Genomic DNA, 6,926 nt, shown 5'->3' with positions numbered 1-6,926 from the left:
AGTTGCCTCCAAATTTTTTACACCCAGTCACAGGTGGGCACCTTAAGCTACCTGGATTACTCGCCTGGCGTTTCAGACAGCTCGTCTACCACGCACCCATTGTATAAGATAGAGGCGTACTTTGGGATGACACATGTCAGCTTCTGGTTTATGATTACTACCCTGTAATCTTGTATCAGTCTCGAATTCCATTTGATGGGTTTTTTACTGGTGGTTTTATGTTATATTATAGTTCAGTAATATATGGGCATAGCGTGGAGGATTTAATGCTCTAATCACCGATGACATGGGAGTCACCGACTGGTGCGTGAGAGCGTTTAGACATTACACATACTTACTGTGAAACATAGGATTTACATGTTAATATTTGAAAAACATAACACAGCTGTACATGTGTACAAAAACCTCTTAAGCACTGAATTAGCCAATAACGCACCAACGCAAATTGTGAGTCACTCTGTCACTAATTTACACATTCCTCAAGTGACAAGCACAAGAAAGCTCTCAGCTGATAAAGGTATGAAATTATGAAATGTTGTGTTAATCGATTAAAAAAACAAATTAGACATATTTTGCCATCTTTAGAATATCGGGATACCTGTCTTGAGCCAGTGGATCAACTACGTAAACAAATTAGGGCTAAAACCCATTCTATAATGGTTTAGATTCATAAACTCAGAAAAATGCGTTTACAAGCTCTTTACAATATGAAACTGAAAGGTCAGTAAAGTTGTGTAGTGAAGTAAGAACGATCTTATGTCTCAATGGTTTTAAAGTTATTTCGCAAGTTTTTCCTCCGATATTTACACCTATACACAGTATAATTTATCACATCATTGCTGTCAGAGTATAGGTGTAAGTAAGTATAGGAGGAAAAACTTACCTTTTTGGCCGAGTCGATTGGAAGTTCCAATATACTTTTTCCATATTGCATATCGTAGTGGATTTCTATAAAATGTTGAAACAGTAGCATTATGTAAACGTGATAAACAGTGAATCATAGAAAGGTTTCGTCAAAAGTTAGAATGCCATCTCATATGTTATTTGCGGGGACAGGTTACCTTAAAGGATCAGCCATGCATGAAGCAAAGGTAACAAAATGAGGATGACAATGAGGTTCCCTTACTTCTGATGTGGCCATACTTAGAGTCTGGGAAAGAATATTCCTCATTAAAATATTATTATTAAAACAGTCTAAACGTGTTAAGGCATTGTTTGAAAGAGAAAAATACCTATATCAAACTATTCAAAAATGTAGACCTTCGTCATCTTCATCCTCATTAACCCATGGACTATGAGGGCTCGCGGCTTGCGCAGATAAAGCATTCAGTGTCAGTATGTCGGTCAATGATAAGCACCAACGGTTACAATTTTACAGTCGGTTTTTGTGAAGGTTATGACTGAACATCCTTACCCTTGTCCGGAGATTCGTGAAGAACCCCAATTGTTCACGTCTGTGCATGATGAAGGGTGTCTGCTGCTTTTGTGTCTTCATGTTGAAGAGGGTCCTTTGCTCTTGCCGAAGACACGACACAGACAGGTCTGTGAGAAAGGTCCGATCGGGTTATTTACTGGACGGATTAAGACTGGACATCGGTTGTTGGGCCTCCAGACAAACAGAAGTCTGCATTTATATCATTGGAATTCGATAGTCTATACGGAGCAGTTCATACAAGTCCCGTTTTCCATTTCATAGGATCCAGTTGCGGGTTCAATGCTTTTCTGTCTGACATATAGTTAAGTCTGAAAGCTTTTGTAGAAATGGACCAAGCTTTGGAGTGCCACTGGAATTGTAAGTCATGATGAAAATAGCAGCCTAATTGGAAAGCCAAAGTCTTGAATTCTATCCACATCGATTAGGCTGAAATTCTGAACGTTGGCATCGGTAACTACAGAGGATCGTCAGCGAAGACAGAGACGGCGGCGGGATAGAGTCGGGGGATGAGGACAATGAGCCGGGCGAGCGAGGGGTGGGTGGGATGGGTTGAGGTGTTTGAGCCAGACAGGACATGAGAAATGAATAGTTCCTAGAATGCTCCCCAATCAAGAGATTGGACAAGAGTTTTAAGTCTAAAGAAGGGCACGCTGGAATGGCTGGGATTTGGACGCCACTTTAGGCACGCGTGGAGTATTTGTTCCAAGCTCTTTTTGTTGGTAACTTGTTGGCCTGCGTTATCTCGTCGATGGAACGCCCTGGCATGTTGATGGGTTAGTGTGAGTTGCCATCCATCATCCAATGCACAACGATTTACTACCGCACAGTTGTCAATAACCGTTTAACTGACCGAGACATTTGATTTAGTGCACAAGATGAAGATGCGGACAGGAAGAAAGGGTTAGAAAAGGGTTAGTGAGTGAGTCGGAGTTAAGGGTACTTTGAACGATACTTCAATGACATCAGAGTATTACATCAATGTGGGAGGCAGACCCGGAGTAATGCAGGTCGCAGATGTTTAAAGTTGGTGAAATGCACGAGCATCGGGTGGTCTGGGCAAACCCATACAGCTTTAACAAAATCATGCCAAACTAGGATTCAAACTTATGAGAAATTAATCATGAATATGCAAATTCACAGGCAGGTGTAAAACATTGGGATAGACACACACATGCTCAAAGACACACAAGTACCTATGTGTAGAAACACACGTACACACAGACATTTATGCACACATGCTTATGTGTACACACACGCACACAGACTGTCACACACAAAGGCACAGACATCAATCCGTGCGCGCGCGCACGCACGCACACACATACATACATACTAAACGCATAGAGTACATGTATTTAGGTTGATTGGGGATATGAATGGACGTTTCATCGTATCCTTATGCGTTATCTTGACATCACAAAACTCATCCTTCCTAAACATCCGCTACATTCGTCCTTGTCCTCAACAGCTGTTGAAACCCAGGATGCATCTAACGGTTAATCATGGACCGCCTGACCTCTATAGAGAAGCACGTACTACTTCATTGTCCACTCTATAGTCATCTACAACAAAACCTTTTAACAAAATCTATAGAAACGCATCCTAGTTTTAGTTCTTTAAGCGATAATGAAAAACTGTCTTTCATCCTCTCCTGCCCTGATATCATGTTTGTAACTGCCAGAACCTGCTCTATTTTACTCAAAGAGAGAAGAAATTTTATTTATAATAATTAGTCGTTTATGCTTGATGTAATGACGCATGTTATGCCTCTTTTCTATGTGTGTTTTGCTTTGTATATTGATATTTTAGTAAGTCTCTCATAACCCTTTTGGGTGGCTCGTATATTTTAATCCTGTTTTTTAACATTGTAAAATCTATTGTAATATATGAGGTGAGACTGGAATAAACTATCTGTCTGTCTATAACACTGGTCTCATTATCGCTGCACGCTACGCTGCATCCGTGTGATTATAGTCACATAAACACGGTAAACTTAGCAACATTCTGCGTCACAAAATGCATCCTAAATACTAGGACTGCTTGGTATTACAGGGATATTGCAATACGCTTTTTAAACGAAACGTATTACAATTTATTTATTTATTTATTTATTTATTTATTTATTTATTTATTTATTTATTTATTTATTTAAAACCTGTGTGTTGGGTAAGGAACATATATGAAGCTTTTGTGTTTATCGTTAAGCTTTAGATTAGAATCTACACACTTCCATTCTCAGCCAATGTTTTTCTTCGTTATTCAATGACAACACGACATAATGTAATGATATAAAATATAAGCTGTATTAAAAAAATAAAATAAAACAATAAAACACTGAATATGCAATTTAATGTTGGGGTTGTTGTGATCAGAAACACACACACACACACACACACACACACACACACGCACATAGTGTGAGTGCGTGCGTGCGTGTGTGTGTATTGTTTCGGGATTTATAATGTAGAAAAAAGGATTCACATGTACAAATAGTGTCACTCACTGTTCTCAACATGTCGCAATACGTATCGCAATACGGGTAACCGAATCGCAATATTTTGCAATGATCAAAAGCACACCCATCGTGACAGTCGTCGTGAAGCAGATATTGTCATTCTATTGTAGTTAATCCTCTGGGAATATTACATGTTCAGAATCTTTCGCAATTTGACTTTATCTCTAAAACTCTTCAAAAACCGTAAATCCTTGAAAATAAGTGCACGCCTTGAATAAATGCTGGTAATTGTTAGGGATGAAACCAAAATGTTCAAGGCCTCGCTTTATAAGTGCAATCATGGTGAACGTGACGTTAACCCTATCCCAATTTAATCCTCAAACCTCATCAGAGGTGCTGTGGTTAGAGCGTCCGCCCGGTGAACGGAAGGTCTCGGGTTCGATCCCCGGCGGCGGGGATCGCCAAAAGACGTTACTTGTTGGACCCTGCCCGAAATCTCAAATAGCAATTAATCAACGATAGAAACGAAAAATCATCGATGCATCGATAGTATGTGTGAACATCGATAGTTTAGTAACTGACTTCAACCGATAAATGCGCAGCGCAAAATACTGGATGTTGGGTGCAGACTTGCACAATCAGTGAGAACTCGGTTTCAATTTTCCTGTCAGTTATTCAAGGAAACTGAAACTACTCCAACCTGTTTTTATTTTATATACACTATAAATTCATTTGGGAAATGACTTCAAATGAGGCAATTCAAGAAGACGGGAAAATATTGCAATAGTTGCCGCAATAGATTATCGCTGTGCCAGTAGTATGTTGCAACAGGCTATCGCTGTCGCAATAGTTGTGTAGCCCTCAATAGTCACCTCTAGGATTTAGCCCTGTGTCAATATATGGAGTCAATCCGTATGTGTGGCCGCCACGCATGTCGATACACAGCATTCATGCACTGTACAGGATCATACCAACACAATAATACTTATAGTTAAACAATATACACCGTTTTAAGAAAGCAGGGCCAAGTCCGAGGTTCGGTGCCTGTGTAAGAATGTTCTGGACCTACTTGAAAAGACATCATAACAGGTCAATAGCTGTCAAAGTAGTAAGAATGACTCTCATATCTCTGAAGTCACGGGAGCAGATAACACCATTTCAATGTTCAATAGGCTTTTCCCTACAAGTATTGACAGCTGCCTTTGAAACTACCCGCCACAATCTACGACGGCAGTCAGGTAAAAGCTGTCACTTTGAATAATATATTGTCTTCTCCGCAACAGATAAAAGTCATGTGTGACTGAATCTCGTGTTCAGCACGTAGCATGTGCAATGGTTGGTACGCAGTTAAGTCCCCTTTATACAGGATGGCGACCGTTCTGCCTTAATCGACGCACAACGGTCGCCAAACCTATGTTTCTGTGTAACTGCTATGGTGTCCTTTGAACTTTCCTTTTACAACTTAAAGCTGTCACCTTTTTTGACATTTTAGTGGCGTTCTTTGAGCGTCCCAGGCATCCTCTCTAGATGCCTTCCCTCTGCCGCCCTTCTACGAGGGTTGGCTGAAAAGTTCTAAGCCTCACTGTCAAAAAAAGTTACAAAGTCCACGTTTGTAATTTATTTTTCTACATAGTCCCCTTCCAAGCTCACACACTTTTGCCAGTGATGCTGCAAGGCCCGAATCCCGGTCAGGAAGAAATCTTCTTCAGCTACCCTAAAAAAATCAGTCACAGCGGAAATGACGTCATCATTACTTGCAAAATGGCGACCGGCGAGTTCCTTTTTCATTTTGGGGAACAGGTGGAAGTCAGAAGGAGCCAAATCAGGTGAATAAGGAGAATGGTCAATGAGTTCAAAGCCACAATGGCGGATTGTTGGCATGGCCACCACCGATTTGTGAACAGGCGCATTGTCTTGGTGGAAGAGGACACCTTTAGCGATCATCCCTCGTCGTTTGGCTTTGATTGCTTCTCGCAACTGGTTCAGTAGATCAGCATAGTATCTGCCGTTGATAGTTTGACCTTTTTCAAGATAATCAATGAGCAGAATACCCCTGGAATCCCAAAAGACTGATGTCATCACCTTTCCAGCTGAAGGAACAGACTTGGCTTTCTTCGGAGCTGGTGAATCAGGATGCTTCCACTGTTTTGACTGTAGTTTTGTTTCTGGTTGAAAGTGATGTATCCAGGTCTCATCCATGGTTACAAATCGTGCCACAAAATCATCGGGATCTGCTTCAAAACGACGCAAATTGTCAAGGGACGTCTGGAACCTGACACGTTTCTGTTCTGCTGTCAAAAGCTTTGGCACCCATCTAGCAGAAACTTTAGTCATTCCTAATTCGTTGGTGATAATATGCTCAACCCTCTCATGAGAGATGCCCACTACACTAGCAATATGTAGAGTAGTCAATCGTCGATCATCCATCAACATATCGAGCACTCGCGTGATGTTTTCTGGAGTGGTTGTTGTTGAAGGCCTTCCTGAGCGTGGGTCATCATCAAGGCTTTGTCTGCCACGCTTAAATTCTGCAGCCCACTTCTTTACTGTGGAAAATGAAGGAGCATCATCCCCTAGAGTGGAGACCATGTCAGCATGTATCTGTGTTGGGGACATCCCTTTCTTTTGCAAGTACTTGATGACTGCCCTGTATTCAGTTTTGTCCATATCTGATGATTTCAGAGGGTAGGTTTACCAAAAGAACTGTAGTTGAGATAAAACTATTAATACGTTTGTAGTTCTTCTGTCTATGATTCACTAAATGATTGTCCTCATTGGTGGCAAACACCTGTCTCTACCTGGTGGGGAAAAACCACTCAGGCTGAGAACTTTTCAACCATCATGTATGCAAGTAAGGGCGTCCGTTCAGCATTGCCTCTGTCTTCTCGCCGACCGTTGTGCCTTCCTTGTGCATTACTTGGCGTTCGCTCTGCGTTCTCTGGCGACTTTCGGCAACCGGCATACTCTAGGTATAAACAAGTAAGTACCTGGCTACGACAGTTTTTCATTAGTTTCAAACGAGCAGTCTAAGTGATA

Source organism: Haliotis asinina, chromosome 7 (genome assembly GCF_037392515.1).
Source record: "Haliotis asinina isolate JCU_RB_2024 chromosome 7, JCU_Hal_asi_v2, whole genome shotgun sequence".
In the NCBI taxonomy this organism is placed as follows: domain Eukaryota; kingdom Metazoa; phylum Mollusca; class Gastropoda; order Lepetellida; family Haliotidae; genus Haliotis; species Haliotis asinina.
This window is presented reverse-complemented; position numbering follows the sequence as displayed.